The sequence below is a fragment of the Panthera pardus genome, unplaced genomic scaffold (assembly GCF_024362965.1).
Source record: "Panthera pardus isolate Hobbes unplaced genomic scaffold, ASM2436296v1 HiC_scaffold_345, whole genome shotgun sequence".
NCBI lineage: Eukaryota > Metazoa > Chordata > Mammalia > Carnivora > Felidae > Panthera > Panthera pardus.
The window spans coordinates 170,924-187,521 of NW_026526927.1; positions in this window are offsets into that span (position 1 = coordinate 170,924).

Sequence of the window (16,598 nt, forward strand, 5' to 3'; positions counted from 1 at the left end):
AAATACAAACAATTATTAGATAATATCATGAGAAAGTATATGCCAGCAAAATGGACAGACTGGAAAAAATGGCTAAATTTCTAGAAACATACAAACTACCAAAACTGAAACAGGAAGAAATAGAATACTTGAACATACTGATACCCAGCAAAGAAGTTGAATCAGTAATCCAAAATCTCCCAAGAAACCAAAGTTCAGGACCATATGGCTTCATGGGGGATTTCTACCAAACATTTAAAGAAGAGTTAATATATATTCTTTTTGAACTATTCCAAAAAATAAAAGAAAGAAAACTTCCAAATTCATTCTACAAGGCCAGTATCACTCTGTTAACAAAACCAGACAAAGCACTAAAAAAGAGAACTACAGGCCAATATACTTGATGAACATGGATAAAAAAATTCTCAATAAAATACTAGCAAACTGAATCCAACAATCCATTGAAAGAGTCATTCATCATGATCAAGTGGGATATATTCTTGGACTGCAAGAGCAGTTCAATATTTGCAAGTCAATCAATGTGATCTATCACATTAATAAAAGAAAGGATAAGAACTATATTATCCTTTCAATAGATGCAGAAAAAGCACTTGACAAAGTACAACACCTATCCATGATATTAAAAAAAACAAAACAAAACAAAACAAAAATTAACAAAATAAGCAATAAGGCTAGAGGGGAAAAAAAACTTACTAAAGTCCATAAGTGGAAAAACCCACAGATAATAATATTAATGGAGAAAAAACTGAGAGCTTTTCCCTAAAGTTCAGGAATGTGACAAGAGGTCCATTCTTACCACTGTTATTTAACATAGTACTGGAAGTCCTAGCCACAGCAATCAGACAACAAAAAGAAATAAAATCATCCAAATTGGCAAAGAAAAAGTTAAACTTTCACTATTTTCAGATGACACAATACTCTATATAGCAAGCCCAAAAGAATCCACCAAATATTGCTAGAACAGATACACGAATTCAGTAAAGTTGTAGAATACAAAATCAATGTACAGAATCTGTTGCATTTCTATAGACCAATAATGAAGCAGCAGAAAGAGAAATCAAGGAAATAGTACCATTGACAATTACACCAAAACCCATAAGATATTTAGGAATATATCTAACCAAAGAAGTAAAAGATCTATACACTGAAAACTATATGACACTGATAGAAGAAATTGAAGATGACACAAAGAAATGGAAAAATATTTCATGCCTGTGGTTTAGAAGAACACACATTGTTAAAATGTCTATATTACCCAAAGCTATCTATACATTTAATGCAATCCTTATCAAAATACTACCACTATTTTTTCACAGAGATAGAGCAAACAATCCTAAAATTTGTATGGAACCACAAATGACTAGCCAAAGCAATCTTGAAAAAGCAAAGCAAAGCTGGAGGCATCACAATCCCAGACTTCAAGCTATATTACAAAACTGTAGTGATCAAGATAGTATGGTACTAGCACAAAAACAGACACATAGGTCAATGGAACAGAATAGATAACCCAGAAATGAACCCACAACTAGACGGTCAGTTAATCTTTCACAAAGCAGGAAAGAATATCCAATGGAGAAAAGACAGTCTTCTCAACAAATGGTGTTGGGAAAACTGCACAGCAACATGAAAAAGAATGAAACTGGATGACTTTCTTATACCATACACAAAAATCAATTCGAACAGATTAAAGACATGAAAAGATGCTCAACATCATTTATCATCAGGGAAATACAAATCAAAACTTTAGTGAGATAACACCTGACAACAGTCAGGATGGCTAAAACACAGGACGCAACAGGTGTTGGTGACGATATGGAGAAAGGGGAATCATCTTACACTGTTGGCGGGAATGCAAACTGGTGTAGCCACTCTGGAGAACAATATGGAGGTTCCTCAGAAAGTTAAAAATAGAACTATCCTGGGGCGCCTGAGTGGCTCTGTGGGTTCGTCGTGGGACTTTGGCTCAGGTCATGATCTCACAGCTCGTGTGTTAGAGCCCCGCGTCAGGCTTTGTGCTGACAGCTCGGAGCCTGGAACCTGCTTCCGGTTCTGTGTCTCCCTCTCTATCTGCCCCTCCCCTGTTCATGCTCTGTCTCTCAATAATAAATAAACGTTAAAAACATTTAAAAAATAATAGACCTACCCTACCATCCAGCAATTGCACTACCAGATATTTACCCAAAGGATACAAAGTTACTAACGCGAATGGATACATATACCCCAGTGTTTATAGCAGTAGCATTATCAGCAGTAGCCAAATTACAGAAAGAGCTCAATTGTCCATCAACTGATGAATGGATAAAGAATGTGTAGTATTTATGTATATACATATAATGGAATATTAGTCATAAAAATGAAACCTTATATTTGCAATGTAAGTATTATGTCAAGCAAAATAAGTCAGTCAGAGAAAGACAAATACCATATGTTTTCACACATATGTGAAATTTAAGAAAATAAAAGAACATAGCAGGGGGACAAAAGAGAAGCAAACTGAGAAACAGAATCTTAACTACAGAGAACAAACTGGTGGTTACTGGAAGGGAGGTGGATGGGGGGATGGGTTAAATAAGTGATGTGTATTAAGGAGGCCACTTGTGATGAGCACAAGGTGTTGTATGGAAGTGATGAATCACTATATTCTACACCTGAAACCAATACTATACTGTTTGTTAACTGAATTTAAATAAAAACTTAAAAAATATCAAATGTATCCAATACCTCCTGTGCCTGTTGTTTTTTTCCTTAGTTTTTGATCATTTAGCTTTTTTTCCTCGTATGGCAAGTTATTTTATTTTATTTTTTTTTTGAATACCAGGCTTAATTTTATTTGTTTGTTTATTTATTATTTTTTTAATGTTTATTTATTTTTGAGACACAGAGAGAGACACAGCATGACCATGGGAGAGGCAGAGAGAGAGACAGACAGACAGAAAGAATCTGAAGCAGACTCCAGGCTCTGAGCTGTCAGCACAGAGCCCGATGTGTGGTTTGAACACATGAACCATGAGATCATGACCTGAGCTGAAGTTGGACGCTCAACAGACTGAGCCACCCAGGCACCCCAGTTTGACCTCATTTAAAGCTGGTCTTCTTTCTTTGTGAAGGCTGATCTAGAGTATGGCCCTTGGGATTACCACTTTTTTTAAAGTCTGATATCCCCCTGCTCCCAAGTACCTTTTACTTGTTGAGCTTTAAACTTCATTGTTTCCCCAACCCTATAAGATTACCTGAGATATGCTCTGCTTGTCAGTTTCTTACATGTTGCTTTTTGCTGGAACTCTTGTCACTTGGCTTCTGTGCTTACTGTCTTTTGAAGTTCTTGGCTTCTCAGGCCAAGGAATGAATTATTTTTGAAAAAAATTCAAAAGTTTTGAATCAGCAAATGCCCCAGGAGAAAAGCTGTGCCAAATTTCAAGCTTGTGCCTATGTTTTCCCTTCTCTTCAGAATTTGGCCCATATATCTTTGCTTTTTTCTAACATTCTGGTGCCTACAAACAGATGTTCTCTTTCCCTATCCAGTTTTTCTAAAATTTCTCAGCCCTCACTAGATCTTATTTTTATTATTGAACTATCACCTCAACTTTTCAAATTTATGAGTTTTGTGTTTAAAGTTATTTTTTATTTTCTCTTTTAATTAAGTTTCTATAGGGACTTGTTTACCTTATTGCTCAATCTAGTTCATCTGTTATCAGTAGCATGTAGGTAAGATGTTATCATGGAGGCTAAGTACATTGGGGAAAATTACAGATGAGGGATGTGTTCTTTTTTTATGTTTCTTCTCTTTATTTACTCTGGCAACCTAAGTTGGCTTTTTTTGATTTGACCTAATTGCCCAAAGAAGAATTCCACACAGCAAAGATCTGACTTTAATAAATGTATGCATATCAGGAGGAGCTAGATGAGTGACAAGTTTTTCTGTGTGAGGGTTTTGCAGCATTTCTCAAGGCCTTTAAGTTGGCCTCTGCCAACACTGCTCAGGTTGTGGAGATTTTCTAGATTCTGTAGGGCAAGAGTCCCTACTTGCAAACCAGATGAGTTCTTTTCTCTTTTTCAGAGCTCATTTGTGGGCTGGTGGCCCTTATTTCTTCCATTTCCCCATCTAATCATATGTGTTCATAAATTCCACAAAGCTCTCAAAATACCTTATCCCTCCCTTCCTCTCTCTTTTTCTTTTTATCAACACTGTTAAATATTAATAATATATTTGCATATTCCTTTCTTAATTACAATGGAAAATTGGAAGAGCAAATCACTAAGTATGAGCCCCATTGACCTATGACTCACATAACATCTCTCCCTTGGACCTAAGCTTATGATATCCATTTGGTTTTCTTATAAGATCTTCTTATAAGATGTATTTCTTTTTTTTTTTTTTTTTTTTCAACGTTTTTTATTTATTTTTGGGACAGAGAGAGACACAGCATGAGCGGGGGAGGGGCAGAGAGAGAGGGAGACACAGAATCGGAAACAGGCTCCAGGCTCCGAGCCATCAGCCCAGAGCCTGACGCGGGGCTCGAACTCACGGACTCACGGACCGCAAGATCGTGACCTGGCTGAAGTCGGACGCTTAACCGACTGCGCCACCCAGGCGCCCCTAAGATGTATCTCTAAGTTCATAATGATTTAGCTAATTCCTGAGTTGCATGACAATTAGAAAGTAGTCATTAGTACTTTAGAGGTACAGCTTAGACCTAGGAACCAGAACCAAGGGCTGGAAAACCTATTAACCAGCAAGTGTCATTTGTGCTTTTATGTCAGACAAGTGCTAAGGGTGAATGAGAAGTGAGGGAAAAGCAGATTAATTTAATTTAGTATCACAGATCCTTGCACTAAAAAAGAAAATGGCATTGTTTTTTGGTTCAAGGCATTAAAATCTGCTTTTGTAAACAATAATAACACAAATGGAAAGCCAACACTAATTGATGGGAACTGTGGGTAATCAATTACCAGATCAGCAGACACAGATTACACTTGCTAGGGAGTTTATTAAAATAGAATTCCAAAAAATCAGTGAGATCTTCTGAGAAGGCTTCTGATAAGAGGTAGGGTCCTGGTTGAGTCTTAAACAGTTATGTAAGGAGAAGAACAAAGGGCTGTCAAGGCAGGGAACTAGCAGTGTCAGGAATGAGCATAGATGGTGTATGAAATAAGGAGCAAACCCGATGACCACAGCAGTGGAGTGTTGGGGAATAGTGGCAGCAAGGCTGGCTGAGATTGGTTAAGTAAAATAGAATTTAGACCAAAGAGGAAGTAGGTGGAAAGACAGAGGCTGTGGTGTGTCCCTGAAGGTGTAGATCAGTGTAATAATATTTAGAAAGCAGTGGTGCTTTGACACAGTATGTTTGGTTTTAAATAATTAGGGGCACACAATAAAAGAAATAAACTACTGATGTACTTGATATGTTGCCAAGTTACCAGACTTTAGAGAGTACATGCTATTTCCTACTATATGGTGTACGGTGATACAGGTCAGTATAGGGATTACTTCTGAGGGATATGGGGTTGGAGGAAGTGACAGAGGGCATATCAGGGCACTAGAAGTGTTTTATAATACCTTGACCTGCTGTCAAATGCATGGGCATATAAAGATGTAAAAATTCATTTATGATCAGTGCAACTGATGTTTATTGTTTCCACTTATACCTTTAACAAATCCATTAGGATAGTGAGGGTGTCAGTTGAGTGAGGAGAACTTTACCTTAGTCAAGGAATAGCCAAGGTATTAATGCAGTAATAACTTATAATGTACTCACCATGGAATAGAATGTCACTATTGGAAATAAAGGGCCATGCACATAAGAAAAAAGATCAACTTTAGATGGTTGGATGAGCTGGATAAATTAGATGACTCTACTTTATTTTAAGAACTTTGGCAGTGTTTGGATACCTTTGAACAAAGGAAGGAAATACAATTTTATCAAGAATATGCTACGTGTCAATTCCTGAGCTATGTTTATACACGTCACCTTATTTAATACTGTGTCTTATGACCATAAGACAGTGAACATGAGAGGTAGCTCATTTTGACACTAGAAGTTAAGAAAAAAATTAGCTCATATTCATGACAAGTTTGAAGTCAGAGGAAAGGAATCTGGCAGAAATGAGTGGTAAATGCCCAGTGCCATGAAACATACTTCAGAACTCTCAGGGACTGCGTGGAGATGAAGACGCCAGAATTCTTGAGTTTTTTAAGGGGCATAATGAGACAAATAAAAGCAGAAGGCTAAAAACCAATTCTTGCAAAGTGACAAATGTCAGGTCATTAAACAGTGAAGTATTATGAGAAAAGAAATTATATGCTTGTCCCAACCCTGAAATACCCTAAGTTCTATATCAGCATTTCTCAAACTGGCCTTCCACAAAATATAGTTCCATTAAGCTGATTGGGGGTTTGCTCTGAAAAAAGGGTTCAGTTGTCAAGTAACTTTGACTAAGACGGAATTAAACAAGTTAATTAAATTAATTCTTTCCTTCAAAACTTCTCAGAGTCTATAGTGCAACAATATGTAAGTTGAATATCACGAGGGGATGTGGTACACTTTTTTTTCCCCCAGATGCTGTTGCCTCAGAACTACATCAATATCATTTAAAACCAGTGTTCTGCGGGACAGAGATTGTGAAATGTTTCTCTCGGGTCGCCTGGGTGGCTCAGTTGGTTAAACATCCAACTTGGGAGACTGGCTCAGGTCATGATCTCACGATTCATGAGCTCAAGCCCCATGTCAGGCTGTATGCTGACAGCGCCAAGCCTGCTTGGGATTCTTTCTCTCCCTCTCTCTCTGCTCCTCCCTCACTTGTTCTCTCTTTCTCTCTCTTCTCTCAAGGTAAATACATGTTAAAATAAAAATAAGATTTAAAAAAAGAAGAAATGCTTCTCTCCCCATGTAAAAATCACATGCCATTCTCAAAAGCCATTCTTCCCTCTGCCTTAGCTCACATTGTCCCTGTCACATGAAACAGCCCACATAAGGTCCACATGCCAAAATCCTACCTATCTCTTAAAGTTCAAGATATTAGGAAAGACCTTTACTACTAAAAAGGCAGAGAAAGAAATCCATTGATCTACAGTCCCTGTCTAAGACAAGAGAAAACCTAAAACCATGCCATAGTGACCTTAATTATGTGTGAAGGTATTGTGTTACTTTGTACTGCAAAAGTCAGTGTGCTGCAATATATATGGATATGAATGTTTGATCTTTGACAGGACCAGATTAATTATTAAACAAGCCATTGTGTTTGGCTTAGCTCTCAACTATTGGAATAGTCCCAGATGTTAGTCAGGCTATCCACATCATATCCCAGATGAGGCAACTGAGACCTTCATAGATTGGATAATTTATATTGACAAAAGGAAATAAGATATTGGCAGATTTATCTTCTAGATTAAGAATTCTGAGAATTCCACTGGCACTGGAAAAACGTGTTGTTTATTCATCCTTTACTATTGTACCTATTAAGAGAGGTGGTAATCAGGAGTTATTTCAAGGAAAAAAACTTTAGAGACTCCCAATTTATATACAAAGGGAAATCCACCATTCATATTATTTAAGTGAATTGAATGCAATTTATCAGCTACATTGGGAAATGGTGAAGCTAGGTTTCTTTAGGATTAACATGTCAGTTTGTTCCAAGGGCTCCCCTTCATTCATGTTCAAGTGAGTTGATGGTTACTGAGCACCCAACCCAACTGAAGTTGGACTAAATCTCTATTTGTCACATCTCTATTCTTTGGTGACCTTGGCCAGAATTATTTCTCTTACATTTTGACAAATATAAGTATTCAAAGAGGACTAAGTTTTTGCAAGTTCTTTTGCCTGGATATGGGGGTAAGGAGGATTAGTGGATTAGAGCACTTCTAGATTTAAGCATGGTCAGACTGAAGAAGAAACATCTTATGCCTGCAGTGAAAGGAAACTAAAATAATATTTAAAAATTACCTTTCAAATGTTCTGAAATGATGATAGGAAAATATAGGATTCAGTAGGCAGAGAGGCAAAGGTTAGGACCTGAGGTCCCTGTGTGCAGGAAAAACACATATTTTGGATCAATACTGGGAGTGTCTGAGAACAGCAGAAGTCCCTCCAGCGTAAGGTTCCTCTTAAGAATGTGATAGACACTACCTATTCTTCCTCAGGTTTCCCTCAGGAATTTGACAAAAGACCCAACTAAAAATAAAACATATTTTATTATAAGAAGTGATATGGCCAGGGGTGCCTGGGTGGCTCAGTCGATTAAATGTCCAACTTCAGCTCAGGTCACGATCTCACGGTTTGTGGGTTCAAGCTCCGCATTGAGCTCTGTGCTGACAGCTCACAGCCTGGAGCCTGCTTCGGATTCCGTGTTTCCCTCTCTCTGCCCCTCCCCTACTCATGCTCTGTCTCTCTGTCTCTCAAAAATAAATAAATGTAAACAATAAAGAAGTGAGAGGGCCATAGGCCACCCCTCATACAATGCAAGTGAGACAATCAGGATGGACAACCCAGCACCTAGAGCTATCAAGCCAATAAGGGTAGGACCTGAGAGGGAAACAGTGGAGAGGGCTGATGAGAACTTTATAAAACAAGGACCCTTGCCTATAGCCCCAGATAGTCACCTTCAAATGCCCCCTCTCTGTAAAGAGAGCTTTCATACTATTCTTCCTTTCTGATCTTATACTCTAGTCAACTTTTGCCTGATGCTCATTTTGTGTCCACCTCTTCATTCTTCAAAACAGTGAGACAATGAATTCCTCGTTTTGAGGTAAAGAATCCTGCAACAAAATGATCACAAAGTAAATGGGTACCCTAGGAAGTGAGGAAAACAACCAAAAATATTTTCTAAGAACTTGTGGATAGCAGTGAAAAGGACAAGGAAAGTGGAGACCACAGGAGTACTGAAGATCTTTTTGCTTGGCCATAATAATGGAGTCAGAAAGAGAATAAAACAAGAGTGACAGATCCAATGGGAAAGAGAAAGCAAGGATACAAAAACAAAAAGTAGAAAAATGAGACAATGTAGGTAGAGGGAAGAAAAGAAGAGGAGAGGGGGGGAAGGTAGGCCAGATGACACTCAAGAATTAACATGAGAGACTTTGAAGATCCACCAACAATGGCCATGGTCATTACCTCAATTAGTTTGCAGTGTGTGTTTCAAAAACGTGTATAAATAGAAATTTTCATTAAAATGAGATAAGTGCCAAGATAAAGGTATTTACAGATCAAGTGGGACATTCAGATTAAATCTTGCCTATAGAATCAAGAAAGTCTTCAAAGAGGAGATCTTCAAAGCAGATGACTCAGGGCAGGGGTTGGGGGAAGAAAAAATGGTACAATAAAAGATAGGAAGAGAGAGGTAAAGAATAGGGAAAGGAGTTTAAAGAAGAAAAGTGGGGAGCACAGAGAAAATACCACAGAATTGTCCTGAGTTCACTGAATGATTGCGGAACATTGATATTTTGAGCATTGCAAATTTGTGGTTAAAGACAATAGCTATCTTTCTTATGATATGCCAATATGTCACATGTATTATTAAATATTTACTATTCTATATTTCAAATATAAATGTTGAATACCTGCTGGCCAGTGGCAGGGCAAGGATTTGAATGAATCCATTCTGGTATCTAAACCCACACTTTATTTAGCAAGCTCTAGAGAATAAAAAACAAAACAGAACAAATGAAACAAAATAAAACAAAAACCAAAAATGAAAGAAAGAGGACAACCACGAAAAAAAGAGAGAATAAAGAGATGAAAAATAAAAAAAATAAAGGTAAACAGAGTTATACATTTAAGATAGGTTAATTAAGGGGTGGGTGCCTTGATGGCTCAGTTGGTTAAGTGTTCCACTCTAGGTTTCAGCTCAGGTCATGATCTCATGGTTTGTGGGTTCAAGCCTCCTGTTGGGCTCTGCCTTGACAGCGCAGAACTTGCTTGGGATTCTCTCTCTCCCTCTCTCTGTCTGCCCCTCCCCCACTTGGTCTGTCTCTGTCTGTCTCAAAATAAATAAACTTAAAAAAAATAAAATAGGTTAATTAATGCTAGCTGGAGATAAGGCATCCACACCAGAGTTACACCAGCATTGCCAGACTCTCAATCCACATCCTCCCAATGCACAACAAATTCCATCCAAGGCAGATTGTTCTGGAGGACAATTTTCTTGTGGCTCATCCCTGCTTCCAGCCAAATTTTCTTCCTCTTATCCCAAAGCAGAATTATGGAAAAAATAAGAGTTAATCAGCTGAAAATTGATTTTGTTTGTTATCTACGGACCCTATCATTCCACAGAGGTGTCAGTTTGATTGATTATATATTTTTAAGACCATACTAAAGGACCGAGAACAAGATGCTGTTTCCATTATTAAATGCTTACCAGAGTCACTGCACTTACACCTCACCTAATTCTTATAGTAGTATTATACACGTTGGTACTCACTTCCTGACTTTGCAGATGAGGAAGCTAAGGCTGGGAGAAGTTTCACCACTTACTCAAGGTCACACAGTTGATAAGTGATAGAATAGCTTTAAATATCCAGAACCATATGACATTCGGTAGTCCAACACTTTGGAGTTTCCAGGAGCTGAAAGCCCAGGAAGATATAGTACATGGGACAAGCTTTCAAAGAGCTACAACTCCAAGTTTAAACTACAATTATTTTCAGGTATTTTAAGTAAGAGAGGTCAGTAAGGTCAAAGAGTTGTGAAATAAATTGAAATAATTGGAAAAATTTTGTAAGAGCTACATCTTGACCTCCAGTTTAGAGAAAACACTAGCAACTGTTTTGCCAAGTGAGACAAGTAAAGCTATCTTAGGCAACTTCCAGAAAAAAAAAAAACATAAATCATTAGAGTGTCATCCACAATGTTTAGGAACAAAAGGTCTTCTCTGGCCATCCATCCAAATTTCTAAGGTCCCTTCCAAATGCATGCATCTAGGATTCTGAAATTAAAGCTCCAAATCATGACTGAAAATTCCTGTGGCTATTGTCCTTCGCCCTCAGGAACATTCCAGGAGCAATGCATTGTCTTATTATCTACCATATGGAGTCCTGGCCCCTAGGTTTCAGAGATTTCATGGATTTTCTAAACATGACATCATATGCAATGAGAAAAAGCATAATTTGATCCTTTCTATAACACTGAACCACAAAACCTGAGGCTACTAATGCAGAAACTAGAACACCATAATTGTTCTGCCATGCAAACTCATTCCAAATTATTGCAAATGGATACCTGGAGACCAAAAATATTGTCTTACAGGTTTTTAACTTTGTAGAGCAGGACATATGGTTAATTAAAACCAGTTAGTCCAATATTCTTATTTTAGAAAGTGAAAAACTTCTAATGTGAAGGGTGATGGTGAGGGTTGTGTAATTCTCTTGATTCTTAGGCCTCTTTCCCTTAAATGTAAGGGGATTTATATTACTGCACAATCAAGGAACTCTCTATAGGATATTGGCTTTGGTCTGTGAAGGAAAGATGATTACTACCTGGGTTAGTACATGGCAGTGACAAGCAGATATCTCCCAAGGACGTGAAAAAGAGAGATAATTAAGAGTGAAACTATGGGATCAATACATTTTTTAAAACGGAGTCGAGAAAGACAAAGTCACCTAAATGTGAAAGAATGACTCCCAAGGCCGTACATTTTGCCTGTAATCTGATTAATCAGTGGAGTTATTTTATTAATATATATGAAGAAAAAAGATGTCATTAAAATTTAAGTAAGAATTAGTCTCCTATAAAAATGTAGAAAAAGTAGAGTACCAGAGGTAAAAGTTGGCAGTGCACATCAAAGTGCTAGCCAGGTGAGAGTTAAATTAGTCAGTGGATTCGAAATTTCTTCTGTCTTTGGCCACATCATTTTGACTATCATAGCATAAAAGATGAGTGTTGGCAATCCTGAATAATACAGTCTTCGGGAACTGTACTAAAAGTGTAAGATTATTCTGTGATTATCTGGTTTAATAAGGACAATGGATCTAGACCACATCTCTGTAGAATAGACACTACAGATGGTTTCTGCTACTAACCATCCTGATACGAAATTAATCCTATGATAGAGAATTAAGACTTATGGAATTCAGCCTGAGGTTATGACTGGGGACACCATTTGTTCCCTCTGGAGCTTGGAGTGAATTTGGCTTGAACCTCAACACTTTAGAAGGTTCTATTGCGGATCTGGTATGGAGTGGTAAATTGTCCCTTGACAAACATTGATAGGCTGGGATCCAGGCCAATCATTGTCTTATAAGAGGCCCTGGGGTGATCGAAAGTTATGCGATAGTTTGGAATCTCTTCCATTATCCCTGAGCTTCAGGAGAGCCACATTCAAATGGATTAATCTGGTCTCAGCTGCACTGAGGTGGAACCAAGGCACGGAGCCAAGCAGGGTAGGGGAGAACAACATCCCCTCCCTGGTGGCCATGACCTGAAGTTACAACTGTTGTCACTGGAGAGAGCTTGCCAACCCCAGTGGAGAGATCTCACAAGTTTTTCTCTGATCCGTGGCTGCGGTGTAGTGGCAATGCTAAGCAGTTGGGTGAAAGGAAGTCAACAGAATTGTCCCCGGGGAACATGTAAGGAGGTATTGGAGACTGTCATGGAAAGAAGTGGGGGACATTTGAATGGGCTCATTTCTGTGATTGGGAGGTAGGGTGGAGGGGCCATAGATTTATAAAAAGGATGTGAAATTCACTTTAAATCACAGACCACACTCTTGCTTACACAAACATATTCCAGCCACACAGAACCTCTTCAGGTTTGCTTCCCGGCCTAGAATGATTATATTTTCCTTTTCACATGGCTTGCTGCTTTACATCCTTTTTGCCCTCACTGGGTGCTATCTCCTCACTGAAAATTTCACTGAGCCCATGAGCACATGCCCAAATGGACACTGCCTTCCATCTTTTCACCCAATTTGTTTTGCTTTAATTCTTTGAAAATATATTTTTTCATTGTCGATTTTGCTTCTACTTTGTCTTCCTGAAAGATGATGTCCATTTAGCTTCTATAGCTTACTCCGGGGCCCAGCACAGAGCCTGGCACCTAATATCCATATGCAAGAAAAATATTCATTGAGTTAATGAATGACTAGGTTACAGTTTATATGAGTGTGATGTCATTAAACACCAGATTTACTATTTTATATTTTTTGTAATGTTTATTTTTTAGAGAGAGACAGAGCATGAGCAGGGGAGGGGCAGAGAGAGAGGGAGACACAGAATCTGAAGCAGGCTCCAGGCTCTGAGTTGTCAGCACAGAGCCCAACGCGGGACTCAAACCCACCAAACGTGAGATCATGACCTGAGCCAAAGTCAGAGGCCTAACCAACTGAGCCACCCAGGCGCCCCCCAGATTTGCTATTTTCTGATTTCATGCTCATCTTTTTACTGTGTTTTTGTAAATTTTATTGAGGTATAATATACATACAGAAAAGTTCATGAATCCTGATTACTTTTGACATCCAGATAAGCTCAGCCTAAAGGGAGAGAAAGTACAGTTTAAAGAGATACAGAATGTTGTAATTTCTTTTTTAAAATGTTTTTTACTTATTTTTGAGAGAGAGCATGTGAGACTCGTGCAGGGACTGATAGAGAGAGAAGAGAGGGAGACAGAGGATCTTATGTGGGCTCTATGTTGACAGCTGTGAGCCTAATGTGGGGCTCGGACTCATGAACCGTGAGATCATGACCTGAGCCAAAGTCAGACACTCAACTGACTGAGCCACCAGTCAGTTTGTAATTTCTTTATTTTTAATTTATCTTTACATTCATAACTTGACATTCTATTCTCATACATTATTTGTGTTTGCTAGTTTAATGTGAGTCCTTCCCTGAGAATAGAAATTGTATTCAACATCCTAAAAATTTCATGTTTCCAAGTTTCAGAACTGAAGGAAAGACCCTGAGCTTTGGTAAATTCATTCTGATGACAGAATACAGCCTCAGATGTGAGAAGGCCTTCTTTTATTCATATGTTTCTACCCAACTCATCTTGCATTGATTTCTTATTTTTAACTTCTAAAGAAAAGACCAAGTATTTATCACAATTAACATGGGACAACTCTCTAATAAATATATATTTCATCCACATTAAATATATTACATATTCAATTAATAGAAATGTATGATGAATAGGGCTGCAATCTTTATTCCATCGGAAAACTATCTTTAAAAACGTTTGAGGGGCACCTGAGTGGCTTAGTCGGTAAAGCATCTAACTTGGGCTCAGGTCATGATCTCACAGGTCATGCATTTGAGCCCCAAGTCAGACTCTGTGCTGATAGCTCAGAGCCTGGAGCCTGCTTCAGATCCTGTCTCTCCCTCTCTCTCTCTCTCTCTCTCTGCCCCTCCCCCACTTGTGCTCTGTCTCTCTCTCAAAAATAAATAAACATTAAAAAAAGCTGGAGATCATAAATCATATTTCACTCTTCAATATGAAGATTTCATACAAACAAATGATCACAAAATACTTTCATAACTCCACCACCTTTTTTATCCTCTGGTTCTTATAATTATTGAGAACAATTTTGACATCTTTAATCAAAGGGATGGTACCTTCATTATGGAAACTGTAACAATAATATCCATAAGCCTGCTTTTCAAATTTGTATATATATATTTTTTATTCTTATTTCATTCTCCATAGAGATTAGAACTGATGCATCAGTAGTCATCAACTACACAGGGTAGAAATAAAAACTAAAAGCTGAGAAAATGCAACATTCCTCACATTGTAATTAGGAAGTAATCACAGCAATTACTGTAATTGGAAGTCAGTATTTCCAAACCTTATAATGTTATACATCATAAGAGACACCTAAAGTCAGTTGAAGTCAAACCACTGTCTTTCATCCATAGATAATTAAAATGGCCCCACGTTTCAAGACATAAGTCAAGGATTTTCAGGAGTACAGTAATCTTTAATGGCTAACCTTCAGGAAATTTTCTTTGCAACCTGGGAAAGGTACTGAAAAGAACCTATGGACCAAGAAGATAATTTAATGGGCTCTTAATCCCTTTCAGTTGAGGTGCAAGATGTGGGATTAGGAAATGGAGCAACAATTTAAGTCTCTCCATTCTATTTTTCACTCAGCTCAGAAAGAGTCCAGCTAACAAAGCACAGTCACTTGAAATTGTACGTGCATCCTTATTCCCTTGAGTATCAAACTTTCACATTTATGAGAGTCTTATAGAGATATTTCTAGAAGCTAAAATCTCATCTTCCTACCTATAAACTAGCATGTTGCGATAATATCAAAAAGACTGATTTTTAATGTTATAACAGTATGAGAATACTACATTGAAATATATGAATTTCTGCTGTGCTGAGAGTGCTATAAAATTAAAATGCCAACTTTAAATTGTCAAAGAGTTAATTTCCTGACCTTGACTCTGTTTGTTACTAATGTGTGTTATACTAAACATGCCTCCTCAATAATTATATGAAGAAGCTGCAAAGCTTTTAAGATTTCTGCTAATCCAGCACCCTCTGCTTGCTTGTTTCTAATTTGTTCATTTTAACATACCAATTATGCGAATTAGAGCAAATAAACATGTGAAAAATCTCTCTTCTGAGACGCTGACCTCAAAATGTTTTGAATCAGATGGAACAATCCCCGTTCTGGCTTAATTATTCAATTTCTAGAGTAGATTAAAGGATTAAAAGGCTGATTTATTTAATTGTGAATAAGCAGATATAGCTTGAGGTTTCGAAATTTTTATTGTGAATTCTCAAGCACTAAGTATTGTTGTCCTGCTCAATCCAAAGAGGACTGAACTCAAGTTAATGTGCAATGAATCAATAAAGAAAAAAAGAGCAAGACTGTTTAACACATACAGTCTGTTTATGGCAAGCATTAACAACTCCCCTAAATATATCTTTTTAAAGAACTTTTTAACACATAGTCCTTTTATTTTCTGTTGTCTGATAATATTGGGTGTATATATCGCTCTGTTTAGTTCTAATTTTTTTTTTCAGGGCTGATTTCCCCACTGAGATGGAGATGAATTTCTTTTAAAGTTTGTGAAGTAGAATACATCCAGAATTGCTAGATCTCCTGCCTTTCCAGGTCACCTAGCAGATAATGATCATTATCTCCACTTAGTGGATTTAATGGTGCACTCTCCTGCCCAGAGACCCTACACAAAAAGGGTGGCACACTTTTTTCTCCTATAGACTGATAAACAGTGGAAAAATTAAAGCTTCCCAGGTAGTAAAACTTCTCTTAGCCCAATAACTGAGTCAATATTTATGGGAAGCTGATTCAATAGTTTTTATTGTGCTTCACCTTTTTGATTATAAAAATATAGCATGTACAATGACAGATTTGGAAACTCCAAAAAGTAATAGTCACACAACTCTACCATCCTGAGGATCCATGATACATAGTTTAATATTGCTTCTACTCCCCCTAGCTTCTTTTTTATTTTTTAACATGTTCAAGATCATAATATATGTACTTTGGCAGCTGGTTTGCTTCCTGTAATATTATAACGGCATTCTCTGATGCCATGAATAACGTATGAACAACATAATAACATTTATGGTTTTAGGGCTATACACCAATCCACAACATATGATAATGCATAAATTTTTGTTAATTCCTCTACTGTTGTG